This window comes from Ascaphus truei, chromosome 4 (assembly GCF_040206685.1).
Source record: "Ascaphus truei isolate aAscTru1 chromosome 4, aAscTru1.hap1, whole genome shotgun sequence".
NCBI lineage: Eukaryota > Metazoa > Chordata > Amphibia > Anura > Ascaphidae > Ascaphus > Ascaphus truei.
Window position 1 is genome coordinate 35043786 of NC_134486.1, and position 17429 is coordinate 35061214.

The following is a 17429-nucleotide window of genomic DNA, read 5'->3' on the forward strand; positions in this document are numbered from 1 at the left end:
AGAGCCGCCTCTCCCTGCCCATATCTCACCAGAACCACATTGATTTCAGGTCCGGGGAATCCCTGCTTCCCGAGATACAGGCCCCTTTATGGGGTGCCGGTATATCCTATGCATTAAAATCCCATAGAAGATACTGGTTTTATTTCTTTATTTGATTGGTTGGATAGGTGTTTATTTATTTGTATTCTTATGTTTTGGAATAACATCATTGGAATGCTTTTGCTGTTTTATTGATAGATTAATGTAAGTGATGTGTAGTTGAGGCTTTTTAGTTCTTTTATTGTTGGGGTGTTAAGGTGCTTGTGTATTTCTTTGATTGTTGCATATTTTTGGCCTTAATTATACTTATTAGGTTGCCCATTGACTGCTATAGTGGCTTATCATAGCCATATTATATGGAAAAAAGACAAAAAGAAAAAAGCGGAAAAACCCATAGTGTAGTATAGTCAGTTTATATGAAAGAAATTTCGGTTATAAACACGTACATAGGTAAGTTGTTATAGGGCACTTCAGCATACGATAGGCTGGATTACACTGACCACCAGAACAGTAGTAGTCCACTCATTTGCCTCCTGGGTGCTCCCTGTCTTTCTCTGTTTTCCTCCACTCGATCAGCGGCATACGTTCGCTTCCGTGTCACGTGACTCGTAGCTCGTGATGTCAGCGTGTGCGTTGTCAATCTGGGGCTGGGCTTCAGCAGACACTCCCTTCCCCTCCATGTCATATTATATGGGTATGATATACCACTGTGCCAATCAATGGGTACAGGGTGAGTATAGTGGTCCCGGGGTGGGTGGTTAGGCCTTCCGGTGGGTAGCAGGGGAGTGTGGGTTAACCTCTTAATTACTATAGTGGTTAATAACCGCCAAGGTAATTAAGGGATTAGGGGCCATTAGATTGTATTTTTTCTTGTATTCTTGCTGGCTTCAGAGGACATGCACCTGCAGTATGCTGACGAGGATGCCCTTCATGATGGCAGGGGTAAATTGATCCTTTTATTTACTTTATTTATGCTGTCTGGTTAATGTTTGATTTTATAATGGGCAAATGCTCTATAATCCATATGTGGATAATAGTAATTTTGCCCATAAATTTACTGTATGTGTTTGGGGGGAGGGGGATATTGGGGTAGAGGAGGTGGGTAGTGAGGTTGTGTTTAAAAATATTTATTGTGGGTAGCGAGGATGGGTGAAGTTGGCATTTGGTCCTTGTGGTAGCGGGGGCGGGGGGAGGGGGTAAACCCCTTCATTACCTTAGCTGTATTAACCGCTAAGGTAATGAAGGAGTTAACTCCACCCACAACACCCCTGGAAAGGCCTAAACACCCACCAAGGGCCAAATACTACCTTCACCCATCCCCGCTACCCCCAATAAACATGCCAGTGGTAGTTAACCACTTCATTGTCTTAGCGGTTAGCCGCTAAAGTAATGAAGTTGCCTGTAAATGCATTTTTATTGCATTTTTATTGCATGGGATTCATGCTGATATTAATGGGTATCAGCTCCGGAGACTTCCGGCATGAATTTGATGCAGGAAAAATAAAAAATAAATTCTAAGTCCTCCCTTGCCGCCTCTCGGCAGCTTCTCTTTTTGATGGCTGAAAAAATTGTTGATTCATGCCCTTATCGCCCACTTATCAAGGCTTACAAAATAGCAGTAGGGATTTTGGCCAAAAAGGCCTCGATAAGTGGGTTATCGAGGCTTATAGAATAGGCCCCTCTGACTTGTAAACCCAAATGTCTTTTATACCTTCCCATTAGCAGTTCACCTGAAAGTGAGTGATTGGGGAGCTAAAACCAGTAGAAGGTGGTCCCTACCCTTTCAAAAATACTAATCTAGTTCCATTTATAATGCTAATCTCACCCAATATAAAAATGACTTGCAATTTGTTGTTAATTTACTGGAGTGCTCTTGAGGTGGGACCAGAAAAATCTGTAAGCGAAAAACACAAGATCAACACATATCAAAAATCACTTATAAACCAAATTTCATCATTATTAACACTTGATTGTTACTTAATTTAAATGAAGGTTTTAGTTACATATTTTGGCATAAGTATGATAAGCATTTCCATCACAGGTAACACCAGATCAGGCAAGTCCTACTTTCTCATATAATTCTTTTGTTGACCATGTCCTCTGAGTGGAATTCCTCCCGCTTTCCTCTTTCATTTTCATGGAGGGAGACTCTCTGATTTGTAATGGTGATCTTGAGTAAGAATTGTTGTTCCAATTTTCTCTAATGTGAATTAATTGTTTCCTTCTGTAGTTTGGTATTTTAATGTCCCTTTTGTGTAATACTGTAGTTGAAAAGCTGTTGTTTGTTAAAATACAAATATTATTCTTAGTATTATTACAACTTATTAATCAGGAATAAAAAGGCATCCTTATTGAGAATAACAGGTATAACAATCAAAAGTATATGATACATTAACTTAGTGAACTACATGGCTTTAAAAGTAGTGGTATTTAATTAAAAAAAGAAAATATGCATTTATTAAATATTGGGGCAAAGCTCTTTGGACTGTATTTTATACAGATCTAAGCAATTTTTATGCTATAAAAAATAGTCATTGAAGAGGTTATCTAAAATAGTAGCTAGCAAAACACATGCAGTTATTTCCAGAAATATAGTGCTTCAGTGTTAAATCCTACCAGGATATTTTGTAATTAAATGTGAATATTTAGAACAGCAAATCCATAAAGTCAAGTCCTTTTAGGAGTATACTGTAGTAAATGAATGGGTCAGTCCGTGTGAGATATCCTGATATAAGTGTAGCCTTGTGCCCCTGGCTATGTGTTTCCCGACCCTGGCATGTAAGTCCTGGTAAGTGCAGCAGTGTCAGGGTTAAATCCCTTCACATGGCCAGGATATAAGTCCGTTGGCACACAGGCTATATTTTTGCCAGTTGGATTGAAGTTGGGAGTTTCATGCCTGGGGGGGTGGGGGAGGGGGGGGGTTGGGGCAGGGTCACTTATCCTTCCCCAGGTATATAAGAGGCTCCTAAACCAAATTTAGATGAGACAATTCCAGGATGTAGCCTGCTCCCGAGTGAGTGAGGTGGTTTCTGCCTTACCCCATCAGGGGGTAAGGGGTTGGCAACTAGCCTCAAGGGCCTCAAGCATTTGGGGGGCCTAGTCAGGGAATGACAGTGATGCAAGATGCGAGGAAAGATATTATATGAGGGTCGGTGTAAGAAGTACCTCTCTTGCAAGAGATAGAATAGGGTCCTGGCCCGCCAAATAAAAGGTGAACGGTTCCACTTGTCAGTGTCGTTACTGGTAAAGGGGTTCCTGCAGGGAATACTATTTCCTCCAGGTAGCCACAAGTGTAGAGATGCAGCGCACAGCAAGGAACTGGATCCACGGGACAGCAGCAGTTTGATAAAAATAAAGTTCTTTATTGAAAAAACATGGTGCAGACAGGCATGGGTGCAGGGAAAAAAGGCTTTCGGGCGCGCGCCAGGCTACTGCTGCGGCCAAGAACGGGCAAATGCTCGAATAAACTTGGCCGCAGCAGTATATCTCCATTACCCACACTCACCAGGACATTTATTCAGGTCTCAGACACATATACAGCTAAACCCCGTTATAATGCGGTCCTTACCGTGTTACAACCGGGGTCGCGTTAAAATTTCACCGACATCAGCTCTGGAGCTTCCTCATTACAGATTTAAATCTCCTCCATTTTGCCGCCTTACCAGTGCTCTCCTCTTCCTACTGTCCACGTGCTCATATCTCTCTGCTCTGCTCATCTCTCTGCTCTCTTGCCATCGTTTTTTTCAAACATTCAATTCAATGCTTTATTGACTACCAGACACAGACACAGACACAATTAAACATTAATACATTTTGTACAAAACACATGCAGGGATTGAACTCGGGACCTTCTGATACCAATGCCTTGCTTCTTACCTCTACACCATAGGCTTGGTGTGACAAGACAGAACCTATAAATATATTTATCCTCTACAACACAAGGGACATGTCAATGTGAAATCTTAAGGCAATTTCTAGCTGTCTATGACATCACACAGTTCTGTGGTGTAGTGGAAGAACTCTTACCAACATATGCAACGGTCCTGGGTTCAATTCCTGTATGAAATGGTATAATTAACTTTTTTAATAAATTATTATTTTAATTATGTTGTATAATTTATAAATATATAATTCTTTATTATTCTTTATTAAGTAATAATTATTCATTAATCAATAATGATGTATTAATAATAATTCATTATTAATCATTCTTTATGATTAATTATGTATTATTAATAAGTATGATGATTAATTATTATTAGCAGTTAATTAACTAATTAATAATTAATTAAGAATTATGTATTAAGTATTATTAATAATAATTTTTTAATAATTATTAATTAATAATACTATTATTATTAATTATATTATGATTAATAAGTATGATTATTAATTATCATTAACAATTCATAATTTTGACTAATTAATAAGTATTACTAATACCTAATAATTATTAATACCCAATTAGTAATAATAATTATTAATACTTAATTATTAATAAAACTTATTAATACTTAATAACTATTAATAATTAGTAAGTATTAATAATTGTTGTTAATAATTAAGTATTAATAATTATTATTACTAATTGGGTGCTAATAATTATTAAGTAATTATTAATACTTAATTATTAATAACAATTATTAATACTTACTAATTAATAATTATTAATAATTAGTAAGTATTAATACGTTTCATCAATAAGTATTAATAATTATTATTAAGTATTTAGTAATAATTATTAATTAGTTAATTAACTGTTAATAATAATTAATAATCATACTTATTAATAATACATAATTAATCATAAAGAGGTGATACATAAGCAAATATAGAACCAAACCTTTCCCACCAAAAGAGAACAGAAATAGCAGTGCACAGCTGCGGAAAAGGAAAATGGGTTGGAGAGCACATAAAAAAAATCTTTATTGCACAATAAAAAAACAAAAAAACGGAGAACTGCAAAGGTTCTCCATAACACGTTCTGCACTGGGTAGTGCTTTATCAAAGGGATCTCTTGTCCCTCCTCTTTTCATTACTCCCTTTAGCAGACAGGAACAACAGATTAAGTCTATCATCCTTAAACACTGGGATATTTTAAAATTAGACCCAGATCTGATAGCATGGGTTACCCAAGGTCCGAAGTTTGTTTTCAGGAAAGCCGGGACTCTGGCATCACTCACCCCCCAGTCTGTTCAAATCCAGTCATAGATATATGGGTGTCAAGGGTTGGTTTTCGGCTTGAGTGGATCCCAGTGGCAGGAACAGCAGGGAGCGTGGTAGGGGTCACAAGCAGAGGTCAGAGGCAGGCGGCAGATAGCGTAGTCGGGGTCACAAGCAGAGGTTAGAGGCAGGCGACACATAGCGTAGTCGGGGTCACAAGTAGAGGTTAGAGGCAGGCGACACATAGAGGTCAGCAACGAGGAGACAGGAATAGGACAATAGCAATAGCACAGCAGTAAACTCAGGAACCTAGCAAGAGCTGAGGAACCAGTATAAACAGGCACTGACAGACAGGAAGAGGAAGCTTATATAGGCAGATTGAGAGTAGAGGTGCAGAGGTGTCAGTTTACAGGGTCTGGAATGTTCCTTAGCAGAGCAATAGCAATCCCGGTGGGCAAGTATAGGCACTGCAGACTAGAACAAGACATTGAGAGACCGGCAGCAATCCTGGTGGCCAAGGATGGGTACAGCAGGCTTAGAACAAGACGATGGGCAACTTTAGAACTCACGTATTTTATAAATGTGAACACTGTAGCATCTGCCCATTTGTTAAACACATTTAGACAATAGTCAGTAATGATATGGAGAACATGTACTGTACAAATTAAAAACTTGTATTAATTGCAATAGCAGTCGTGTTATCTAGCTTCTGAAATGTGGCTGTGGCAAGGGCTACAATGGGCAAACCAAGAGGCCCTTGAGAGTCAGAATCTTGGAGCATTCCATCAAAAACAATGATACTAGATTCCCTGTACCCAGACATTCTGCCAACTGTCCTCAGGGAGGTCTAGATTCTCTTTCGGTCTCTGCAGTTGAGCATATACTGGCCCCGTAAGGGGAGTGAGGGGGATAGACTGGGTTTTCTCAACCGCAGAGAAATGTTTTGGATTTTGGTAACCTCTACTGATATATTAATATTCAATCATTTTAGTTAACAATTTGGATTTGTGACATAATTCAGATACAGTAATTGTTACATTTACCTCTTTTTTTAAATTGTATTTGTTGTTTTAAAATGTTGACCTAGTGAATAACCCTGGGCATGATGACACAATCGTATCCACACACAACTGGGTGGGATTAAAAGAATAGCAGGTACTACCATACAAGGATTATTCAAATTCAATCAAATAAAACATACAGTATGTATTAGATAATGGAAAAGTTTTCTGAATGCTGTTTTCTTCATTTCATACATATTTCTATATTACCTGTAAATTGTACCTGAGAAATAATGTTTAAATCATGCAAAATAAGTGACTGCATTGCAGGGATAAATTAATAACAACAAATGTTTTCTATCAGTTTTTTAATACAAAGGAATTTAATCTCAATTTTATTGGGAAACCATATACCCATACTGTAGCATATATGACATCTATCCTCCAGGCTTCGTCAAAATGTTTAAATATTTGTAAATGGCATTGCACCTCCTTTGTTGTGGTGAATCACAAGGTTTAAATATCAAACCAGAATTCAGAAATTGCCAGCACTGCCTCTCTCTTCCGGTTTCCTTTACTGATCTCTCACCACACTCTATATTGGTCTATAGGACACTATCATTTAATCAGTGTACTGGAAATTAAAGGAAACCTGTGTTTAAATAATTTTGTATTTCAGTAATGTTTCAAATGAGAGCTAAATAAAGCAGCTCATCTCATTTCTAAATTAATCGGTTCTGTCAAGTGGTTTTGAAATGTTGACTTTTCAGGCACAGTCAGCATTTAGGAATTCATTTATGAGCTAAGTTAGCATAAGTCTCTGTAATTCAAATGCATGTTTATGGACAGTAGTTTATTCCTGATCGTTCTTTGAAAACTTGGTGCAATCAGTTTACCAAGTGTTGCCTTTAGTGGCTACAAAGTCAGGGGCCATAGTTTATGGCTATTATCTTAGTAAGCCAAAATCGAGAGTAGTGGAATTTCTTGTTATAATAAAGGGATTATTTCTACCCACCCTGAAGTAATACATTTGGGACATTAAAAAATAAAGTAAATAAAAAGCATTATAGATTTTTTTACTGTATATTAAAGTCTTATTAAAGGTCAAATATATACAATAATTATAACTCCTTTAGTGTCAGACAGCCATTCCAGGCTCTTCTGGCAGTAAATGGGTTAATATATTATGATGCTTGTGTTTTCTTAAAGCAGTTTTTTCTTTTTATAAACGAATTAATGAACATTGTACAAAATAGTCCATTTTGAAGATAAGTGAGACAGATGTAGCCAAGGGCCAAGACACCCGCTGGGACACCCGAGGACCCCCAGAGTACCCCCAGACATCCATGGGAACCACCTGAGGGCCCCCAGACACACTAAGGGACACCTGTGGGGCCCCGGACACTCGTGGGAACCACTTGGAGGCCCACAGACACCCGTGGAGCCACCCGGAGACCCCCGCTGGCGTCTTGAATTAATGGTGTGCAGAAAATAAAAAATAATGCTTTTATTCTTGGCTCAATCTCTTTTGCACCAGCCTTTAGCTGGTGAAAGACATGGTGAGCTTTTACAGTGCGATTCAGTTATCACTGCTTTGTGAATCGGGCAGACTGGCAAAAAAACGGCGTGTTTGCCATTTTTTGGCCGATCGTACGACTTTTTAATCACTGACTTTTTTTTGGTGACAAAAAGCCTTTAAAGTGCGATACTGCAGAGTTATCACTGCTGCGTGAATCGTGCAGTAGGCAATATAGTGCTCTAAAGGCATTTATCGTACTTAAAAACACTTATCACTGCTTTGTGAATCGCCCCCCTTAATCTCAAAATAGTCTGAGGGAAATACTTGATTAATTACTCTGGCTTTAGGATTAGTATGTAAGGTAAAAATAGCTCTCATCGTTCTCGCATTGTGCCCAAAATGCCTCAAGCGTGTCGTTCAGATAGGGCCAATTGATCCTGTCAAAGGCTTTTTCTGCATCAAGACTCAATACCATGGTGGGTATATTCTTTTTTTTGGTTAGCTCGATTAGGTCTATTATTTGTCTTGTGTTATCGGCCGCCTGTCGTCCTTTTATAAACCTTACCTGATCAGGATCAGCTTTTATTAACCTGTACATTACCAGGAAAAGCACTCTGTATTAGAGATGTCACAGCCAAACTGCAAGCAGGCAAGTTCCCCTGAGTGGAAGATGCTATGGAGTGAGCCCATAACCATTTAAATGTGGGAGGGGGTGAGCTTAAATTAAGTAGGAGGTTGCCAACCTCCAATCAGCTATGACTAGCTGGACAAGAATTGTAAAACATACTGGACACCTAACAAGCTCCAATTAAACCCCCAAAATACCCACAACATATATATAAGCATATGAGTGTCAGAAGAGTGCTACTGAGCTGGCAATTGCATTAAAACCAGAGACATAACATAAAACACAGACAGAGCTCAGTTTTTAGCACATCTAGTGAGACTCATACACGGTACAGTGCCTAAATATATATGGAATAACTAATAAGTAAATGGTCTTTTAGTTTGACATTTTTGGCCAAAATTGTTGTAAGCCCCTGAGCCAACGCCAAGGCAGACCACATATCAGGGGTCCCTAACGCTAATATAAATTCTTAATAACCTGTTTAATAACAGGAAGAATGATTTATAGTAAATCTGTCAATATTAGCTGTAAAGTTCTGTCTGACTGAAGCTTTTATTAACCTGTACATTACCAGGAAAAGCACTCTGTATTAGAGATGTCTCAGCCAAACTGCAAGCCAGTTTGGCTGAGACATCTCTAATACAGAGTGCTTTTCCTGGTAATGTACAGGTTAATAAAAGCTTCAGTCAGACAGAACTTTACAGCTAATATTGACAGATTTACTATAAATCATTCTTCCTGTTATTAAACAGGTTATTAAGAATTTATATTAGCGTTAGGGACCCCTGATATGTGGTCTGCCTTGGCGTTGGCTCAGGGGCTTACAACAATTTTGGCCAAAAATGTCAAACTAAAAGACCATTTACTTATTAGTTATTCCATATATATTTAGGCACTGTACCGTGTATGAGTCTCACTAGATGTGCTAAAAACTGAGCTCTGTCTGTGTTTTATGTTATGTCTCTGGTTTTAATGCAATTGCCAGCTCAGTAGCACTCTTCTGACACTCATATGCTTATATATATGTTGTGGGTATTTTGGGGGTTTAATTGGAGCTTGTTAGGTGTCCAGTATGTTTGTTCAGATCCCAAGGATCTATCTAGTTTTGGATTCATCACCATGTTAAAGTTCCCTGCTACAATCATGTATCCCTTCATCACAGAGCCCAATATATTGAAGAAAGATGAAAAAGTTTGAGGATTAGACTCGTTTGGAGCGTATATGTTTGCTATTGTAAGAGGCTGTCCATGCAGCGTACCAATTACAATTAGAAACCTACCATCTTTATCTTTTTTAGATTGCTTGACAATGAAAGGGACTCGATTATGTATCAGTATTGCTACACCTCTCTTATTAATGCTTGCAGATGAAAAAAAAAAAATACTGTCTAAGTTTTTGTCTAAATATTTGGGGGTATTACTGTTGCTGAAATGAGTTTATTGCAGCAGGAGGAAACCCACAATAAACATGGAACTGGTAATTAACCCTTCATTGCCTTAGCGGTTAGCCGCTAAGGTAATGAAGTTGCTATTAAATGCATTTTTATTGCATGGGATTCATGCCGGGGGTCTCCGGTGCCGATATTAATGGGTATCAGCTCCGGAGACTCCCGGCATCAATCCGATGCAGGAAGAAAGCATTTTTTTTTCTAAGTCCTGTCTCTCCGCCTCTCAGCAGCTTCACACCAGCTTCATGCCAAGTTTTCCTGACTGAGGATTTGGGGAGAAAATCGCCATTCTAGAGCTGCGATTAGCCTCGATAAGATATGTAGCCAGGTCCCCCCTGCCAGTCAAGCCCCCCATCACCTTGCTAGCGATCGCGGGGGCCGCCGAGTCCAATGGCGGCCCCGTCGGCCGATCACCAGAGTGGGAGCGGTGAGGACCTGGCTTCAAGGGGGGTTGCCGGGGACGTGCGGCCGGTTGCCAGGGCCGTGATCGCGTTGCGAAGGCTCCCGGCGCTCCCGAAGCAGGGTGGCAGGGCGCCACCATTGCTTATGTATTCGCGCATGCACAGTGAGTCCCTGCATGCGGCGGCCAGCCAGGGACATTGTGCATGCGCAGTGATAAGCGCGCGAACACTAGCCTACCAGGGAAGGCTCTTGGAAGGGACTACACGCCCCATGTGACGCCAGGGAGCCAATAGGGCTGAACAATTGCCCTGCAGGCAGGAAGAAGAGATACATTTCGCGCGCTGAGCCCACACTAGTTCAGTTGGAGCTGGGAGCAAGAGGGGGAAGGAAGGGTGTAGTGAGCAAGTGGCTCCTACACCAGGTAAGGTTCCCCAGGTCCCAGACATGCACCAACTCCCCACCAGGTTAGTGGGTAATTAATAACGGACGGCCCCTAGGTTAGGGACACTGCCCTTAGGTGCATGTGGTGTGCAGTCTTGTCAGGCCACAGCTGTCAGTGCTGTGAGGGCTGACAAGAGGGCATCGTGTGAGGTTGCAGTGCGTTGCTGCAGGTGTTGTGAGTATTAGGTAGGAGTTAGTCAGAGGGGACCCGGGTGGTGAGGGGAGAGGTAGTGTAGGTGCAGGGGTTCAGTGACCCTCCTGCATAGGACAGGCTACCCCGTAGGCCCCTATGAGTTTCCCCTGAAGACATTTAAGGTTGCTGTGCTTTAGGGACGGCCTATAGTAGCGGCGAGCATCACCTTACTATTAGAGTCAGTTAGGAATTCAGCAGACGCTGCGCATCTGTTCAGAGGGTTGGGCGCAGATCTTCGTTTTGCTGCAGAGGCCATCCGGGTGGGATCGCCCTGGACGGTAGTTCCTGTGTTCATCTGTCATCAGAACCTTTGCAAAGCTCCATTGCAGGCCCGAGCACTGGAGTGCTCGGCAGGTAACCCTCATCAAGTGCACCAACGATATATCAGATTCACACGGGACCAGTGACTGCGCAGTCATACATATCCTCTCACTAGGAAAGTGTGGGAGACGTATTGTGTATGTGGTTACTGGACACGGGGTGGGATCACCTGGTGAAGGGGGTAGCATCCTGCGAGACGCATTAGTTAGTGTCTCCTCTAGAGAGGGACACCTGTTGCTCGGTTGATGTTATACGTTTCCTTTGCTCACAAGTAAAGGTATTGGTGGTTATACATACTGTGTGCCGAGGAACCACTCCCCTTCTGATGGGAGCCATCGCAAGTGGAGGCACTGCACAGAGTACAGGGTTACTCATAATATACTTGCCCCAGGTTCCCCGTGGCGGAAGCTCAGCCCTCCTGTGAGCCTAACAGGTATGCACCACACCTAGTAACAGTAGGTTCTCCGCACTCACACTATATCTGCGATTGGGTGGGGAAATACCCGTTACAGATAGAATGGCAATTCATGCCTTTATCGCCCACTTTCGAAGCTTTCTGAATAATAGAATGCATTTTTGCCGAAAAGGCCTTGATAAGTGGGTTATCGGGGCTACTAGAATAGGCCCCAAGGTCTCCTGACCACCTCGTCACCCTCAGTCACTCCTCAACTCCCACTCCTCTCATGCCCACTTGCACTCCTCTTATGCCCACTAGCACTCCTCTCACACCCACTCACACTCCTCTCATGCCCTCTCACTCCTCTCATGCCCACTCACTCTCTGCTCATGCCCACTCACACTCCTCTCATGCCCACTCACACTCCTCTCATGCCCACTCACACTCCTCTCAAGCCCACTTTTACAGAAGGCAAGCCAAATCACAAATCGCAAACAAATTTCTTCAAACAATCCTACCTCCAAACACTGAGTCCAGTCTGCCTCTCCCTCACTCCCCACAGGACTGATACATGCTGTCTAAAATACCTGTTGACTATAGTGTGTATGATGCGTTGTCTCACGGGGACAAGGAATAAAAACGCGACGTGTCAGGTCCCAATGGCTTTTCATCAGGTAGGCTACCTGACGTCGGCCTGAAACATCACGTTTTTTTGTGATGTTTGCCTGCATAGTCTAACTGTGCATGTTTGTACACTTGTGACGTCACTTGTGGTACATAATACACACCATTAATAATATAACGCATGTGCAGTACACTCAATTGGCAGTGCCATCTGGTGTCTAAACGGGATTAGGTATTTAATCATCTTAGTCACACGCTATACAAAACCATTAGCATGATATGCTATCACCCTACTTTGTGCACCACTGCATTAAGGATGACACACACACCCACAAATGAGGAAAACTGATATTTTGCAACATGAATGCTTTTTTTAAGGTGTACTATTCAGTACAATGGAGTTGCGTGTGACATGGTATTTTTGGTGCGTTTAGCATTGCTGTATAAATATCTTCACACTTGTTTACAGTAGAAATTCACAGCATTTTCTTTGCCCAACTTACTGGTACAATTTAGCTTGTGAAAAACCAAACGTCTGCAAATTTCCTGGAAGTTATGAATTAATTTGTAAATTCAAACCACCCAGACTGTATAGGGCACTGTGCAGTGCTACAGTAGCTCACAAACCCTATTTCATTATGATGAGTAGCGGAGTAATGCACTGGTAATTAAGTATTAACCTCTTCAAGTGAATGGGAGTGATTGTTAACTCTGTGTCACCCTTCATGAATGAATAGGAGTAGAGGTATCCTATTGTAGTGTATAGAAAGGAACAATGTCAAACAATTTTATACAGTACTGCCAAAATATTTTTGTTGAATTTTAAATACTTAATGACTTTATTGAATTGTGTTTTTCGTTTTTTTTGTATCTAGACAATTACACAAACTATAATTATGTAGTGAGTAGGTAGTAATTAACTAATATCAATCTGTAATTTTTCTGTCTTCATCCTTTGTAATATCTTGTAAACTCGTGAAATGTATATTAGTGTCTGGCTCTTGAAGAGTTTCCCAGTTACCGAAGTGTTTGCGAAAGAACGATAACAACGTAATACAAAAGATTAATCAAGTGTTAAAACTTCTCCTTTTTTTTTTTACAGACTTTATTTATCACCATTACTAAGCTAACAGAGGAATAAGAAACGTGTCTGGAAATCTCATCTGAAATATTAGACACCGTATCTACAATTCAGCCAAACTGTATGGCTTGTTGGGATATCCTGTCGGACAATAAACTGCATTAATCTTACTTAAATTTTCCATCTAAATCATGTCTAGAGGCTGTATTACACCGAGGAAACAGGCCCAGAACTGAATGCATTGTGCTACTGAAAATGTTATTAAACAGGATAATGACTTTTCTCTTTACTGGGTTTTCCAGCATTGACGAACCCTTTTTAAACATGTTTTTAAAAGCAGAATAAACCATAAACTTTTTAAGCGCTGTTATTATTCCTAAAAAAAAAAAAAAAAAAAACTCTATAAAAACGTATTAAAGTTGAGAACGTTTTTTTAAAAAAAAAAGAAGTGGAACAAGGAATCGCCTTGTTCCACGGTAGTGATGTCATTTATTGTACAGGAAGTTCCAGATGTCATAAATATCAATGTACTTTAGACAACATGAAGATACAATGTAACTGATATTCTAATCTATGATGTAGCGAAATGTACTGTTTTCGTTACTGGGAAAAGCCGCCGGACAGCGACCACCTGGTGCTGTAGGATTATTGCTACAGGGGTTTCTATCCAGAAGCATGGACCCCCCACAGCTCAACAATTGCAGCACTCTCTCTTGACCCACGACTTTAAGTTTTTGCCCATTTTTAGGTTACCACAGTTTCATGTATCTGGGCCCTAGTGCATTTCCAGTCACACTTCAGACCACACTAAAACTACATCCTGAAATGGACACTGTAAAGAGCTCAAGTTTCTTCTCATCTCCCTTACCAATCTGCTAGATGATAACCTCCCTAAATCATTCCCCCCCTGAATGTAATACCAATATATCAGGACACTTTCTGCATCTTGCCAATCCTAATAAGAAAACAGCAACACCTCCTGCCAGCATTACCCCCTACAACCTATAAAAATAACCAAACTCTAGCACCATGCAAACCCTAATTTCTACCCCTAACGCCACCCTGCTATCGTTGTTTTCACACCCAAAAGATGTAGGAATCACCCACAATCCAAATGTCAATCTTGTCCTCAACTGCATAGGATAAACATAACATGATAACTTTACATATTATGTATCTTAATGTGACCCTTAAATTTCTCTAATTCTTTCCCTAATTAAAACTACACTTGTTGCCTCTGTTTCTGCCCTGATCCTAAATAAAAGAGTTCCTAACCTTAATCATACATTGACTGTGGGCCTGCGCCAGGATGGCCTGTAGCCGAGGTCAGGGAACAGTCCACACGTATAGTTTCAGGATAATGATAACGTTCAGTGGCTTTATTTCTCCACAGCATACATAACATGTGGGTACACTGTCCCTTTAAACAAAACAAATCCTGCTCCACATTGGGAGGACTGACTAACACACCAGGCCTATCTAGCAGGCTGGCTGGCTAAACCATAACCAAACCGTAAGTGTCTTTTAAGCAGTCAGGAAAAAACAAATGAACAAGTCTTACTTTGGTTGCAGTAGTTAGTTTGAGGTATTCGTCTGGCTAGCAGCACACATAGCCATGTGCTCTGGACTAAGGCAGGCAGCTACTGCCAGTAACAACATCATCTTATACCTTGCTGCTTATCAGGTGTCAGCTTACATCATGATTAGCTAGCTTCCACCTGAGTTAACCCTTATGAGTGCTGGATGAAGCACTCAGACATATGTCTCCCAGGCATAACTGATAGGGGTTGACTTCACTCTGTCACATACCTCCCCTGTTTGTGTGTGGCTAGTGCCCCACACGGCTGAAGCCTGACCCTCCATTCCTTCTCTTGACAAAAAATCAGCATTTCCATGGTCCTTTCCAGGTCTATGCTGAATATCAAAGGAGAAGGGTTGGAGGGCCATATACCACCTGGTCAACCTTGGATTTGTGTCCTTCATGGTGTTTAACCACTTCAAGGGCGCATGCTCAGTGACCAGGGTGAAGTGTACTCCGGCGACATAATGTCTCAAGGCCTCAATTGCTCATTTTACAGCGAGGCACTCCTTCTCAATAACGAAATACCTCACTTCCCTTGGGAACAGCTTCCGGCTGATGAACAGTATGGGGTGTTCAACACCATCAAATTGCTGAGACAGCACTGCTCCCAGTCCTACGTCTGAGGCATCCGTCTGGCTCTTTAAAATCTGGGCTCCGAAGAGCGGGGCCCTCTGACAGGCACTTTTTTAGCATGTCAAAGGCGTCTTGGCACTCCCAAGACCATATAACTTGGGTCGGGGCACTCTTTTTTGTCAGATCTGTTAGGGGTGCAGAAATTTCTGAAATATTGGGGATAAACCGCCTGTAATACCCTGCTAACCCCAAAAGGGAGCGGATCTGTGTCTTTGTCTGTGGGGTGGGGACTTCCTTTATGGCGGCCACCTTGCTAGCTGGTGGCCTTACTATCCCTCCCCCAACGGCATAGCCCAAGTATTTTCTAGTGGATTTACCCAGGACACATTTTTTTGGATTTGCAGTGAGCCCTACTTCTCTTAAGGATGTTAGGACTGCCCTTAACCTTTTTATATGAGACTGCCAGTGTCTGCTATAGATGACAATGTCATCCAAGTAGGCTGCGGCATATGCCCTATGGGGTCGTAGTACCTTGTCCATTAACCTTTGGAACGTGGCTGGAGCCCCATGTAACCCAAATGGCATAGTGACGAATTCGTATAAACCGAGAGGGGTGGCGAAGGCAGTTTTGCATTTGGATTCTTCCGCTAGAGGTATCTGCCAATATCCTTTCAAGAGATCTAGAGTTGAGATATACTCTGCTTTCCCAAGTGAGTCAAGCAATTCATCCACCCTAGGCATTGGATATGCATCAAATCTGGATACAGCATTTACCTTTCGCAGATCCACGCAAAACCTCACCTTCCCATCTGGTTTAGGGACCAACACGATAGGGCTACACCATTCGCTGTGGGACTCCTCGATCACGCCCAATTCCAACATGTCTATTATCTCCCTCTCTACCAGGTCTTTTCGGCCCTCTGGCAATCTATAGGGACGGGACCGTACTTTTACGCCAGGTTCTGTCTCAATCCTGTGGGACACTAAATCAGTCTGCCCTGGCAGCTCAGAAAAAACATCTGGGAACTGGTCACATAATTCTAGTAGGTCTGACCTTTGTTCCGTTGTTAACCGCCCTTCGGAAGGTGTGGACCCAAATCCGTCTCTCCTTCCCGGGGGTGGATGAACAGCGATCTCATCGTTTTCCAGGGTTTCAGGAGGTTTACGTGGTAGATTTGTTTACCCTTCTTGGACCCTGGTTGAGAGATCTCATAGTCCACCTCCCCGGTGCGGTGGAGAACTTGGAAAGGACCCTGCCACTTCGCAAGGAGTTTACTCTCGGATGTCGGTAGTAGTAGCATCACTTGGTCCCCAGGTTGGAAGACCCTCAAGCGAGCATTTTGATTGTACTGCCTTTCTTGACGTTCTTGAGCAGATTTGAGGTTTTCCTTAGCAAACCGACCTATCATGTCTAGTCGGTTTCTAAGGTCTATGACAACTGAAGGGTATTCTTGGAGGGGAGGACTCCTCCTCCCAGGATTCCTTCAGTAGGTCGAGAATACCCCGAGGTTGGCGTCCATATAGGAGCTCAAACGGGGAGAAGCCTGTGGATGATTGGGGAACTTCTCGTACCACAAACAACAGGAAAGGGAGAAGTTCATCCCAAGCTCGCTTTTCAGTGTCCACAAACTTCCTAAGCATGGTTTTTAAAGTACGGTTAAACCTCTCTACCAGTCTCTACCATCAGTCTGAGGATGGTAGACTGAGGTCCTGACGGATTTTACCTCCAATAACTTCAGGACATCCTGCATTAACTTTGCCATGAAATTTGTTCCCTGGTCAGTTAACATTACTTGGGGAAGTCCTACCCTAGAGAACAGTTCTAACAGCCTGTGAGCAACCTGTTTAGCAGTGGCTGATCTCAGAGGGAAGGCCTCAGGATATCTGGTGGCATAATCTACAACAACGAGTATAAATTTATGTCCCTTCGCAGAGGGTTCTAAAGGTCCAACCAGATCTACCCCAATTCTCTTGAATGGGACGGCTACCAAGGGCAGAGGGACCAAGGGAGCCGGCTT

The 17429-nt window shown here is 41.8% G+C and overlaps 1 long non-coding RNA gene across 1 annotated transcript in view; it reads left to right on the forward strand.

Moving 5' to 3' along the window:
• Window positions 1–13563, forward strand: part of LOC142492689 (uncharacterized) — a 118168-nt gene extending 104605 nt beyond the window's left edge. The window contains exon 5 of the long non-coding RNA XR_012800883.1: window positions 13278–13563. This is a non-coding gene — a long non-coding RNA (uncharacterized LOC142492689). The remainder of the gene's footprint in view (window positions 1–13277) is intronic.
• Window positions 13564–17429: the final 3866 nt, after the last annotated feature.